We start from the raw sequence: 1,654 nt of genomic DNA, 5'->3' as shown, positions 1-1,654 counted from the left end.
AAACTCCTACTAAAACTAAATATCATTTAAGAACATGACACTCTATGAGCAGTGTGTTCATGAAACACTTTGGATACACCTCTTCAATAAGCGCATTATAATCATAGAATTGTGTCGATAGATCATAGACAATTATCCACTCTAAACTCTTTCTTTCATAACTAGAAACTTGATGCGTATATATCTTGACTTCATCAAGCTCCTTTTGTTATTAGAATATAGAATTACTAACTTATTTTCACAAAATAACTTAAGTGGTTTATCAATATTGTCGAGCTCTTGATAGAATCATGGAGTTTGTGCTGATATGCTTTATAGACAATTGTCGACTTTGAACTTTTTCTTTCACAATTAGAAATTTGATGTCTATATGTTTTAACTTCGTGGCGAGTTCCTCTTATATTGTTGGAATATAAAATTGCTGACTTATTGTTATAAAATAACTTGAGTAGCCTATTAATATTATCCAATATGCGCAGCTCCGTAATAAAATTTCACAGTCATATTTCATGATTGAATACCTTAAAACATGCTATGAACTGTACTTCCATGGTAAAAGAGGTCACAAGAGATTGTTCCACACTCTTCTAGGAGATAGCTCCCCTAGCTAGTAAGTAGATGTAGCCTAATGTAGATTTCATATTATCTTGGCAGTTAGAAAAATCAGAGTCAGTATACCCAACGATTTCAAGCCAATATGATCTCTAATAGGTGAGCATGTAATCTTTTGTTCTCTGTAGGTACCATAAGACTCGTTGGGCTGCTTTTTAATGGTATAATCATGGATTGCTCAAGTATCTAACCAACATTCTTGTAATGCATGCAATATCTAGTTGCATACAAACTTAAACATAAAGTAGACTCCCTACTACTGATGCATAAGGAATCTTCTACAATACTTTTTTTCTCAAAATCATTCTTAGGACACTGACTGAGATTAAATTTATCTCCCTTAGCCATAGGGGTATCACTTGGTTTACAATCTTGCATGTTATATATCTTTTGAGAACCTTTTCAATATAGCTCTTTTGTGATAATCCAAGAGTATCTTGAGAGCGATCTTGGTATATTTGTAATCCTAACACAAAAGAAGCATCTCCAAGATCTTTCATTCCAAAATTCTTAGTTAAAAATCTCTTAATTTCATGTAACAAGCCTATATCGTTGTTGGCAAGCAAAATATCATCAACCTATAAGACCAGAAACTATATTTGCTCCCACAAAACTTATAGTATATACAATCATCGATCAAATGAGATGATCACTTGATAAAATTTGAAATACCATTGTCAAGATTCTTGCTTGAGCCTATAGATAGATTTCGTAAGTTTGCAAATCATATTCTTTGGATCTCCTGACACAAAATTTTTTTATTCCACCATATAGATTGTCTTATCATTGTCACTATTAAGGAAGGCGGTATTTACATCCATCTAATGTAACTCAAGATTGAAATGTGTCACTAATGTCATTATGGTCCTAAAAAAGTCTTTCAAAGAAACCGACGAGAAAGTCTCTTTATAGTCAATGCCTTTTTTCTGTGTAAAACATTTCGCGATAAGATAAGCCTTGTACCTCTACACATTGCCTTTAGAATCTCTTTTGTTTTAAATATCCATTAGCAATCAATGGGCTTCTCACCTTTTAACAATGG

This window comes from Curcuma longa, chromosome 14 (genome assembly GCF_044706935.1).
Source record: "Curcuma longa cultivar G26 ecotype Majalengka, Jawa Barat chromosome 14, ITB_CL_G26_1.1, whole genome shotgun sequence".
Taxonomy (NCBI): Eukaryota; Viridiplantae; Streptophyta; class Magnoliopsida; order Zingiberales; family Zingiberaceae; genus Curcuma; species Curcuma longa.
The sequence above is the reverse complement of the archived record's forward strand: the minus strand, read 5'-3'. Positions refer to the sequence as shown.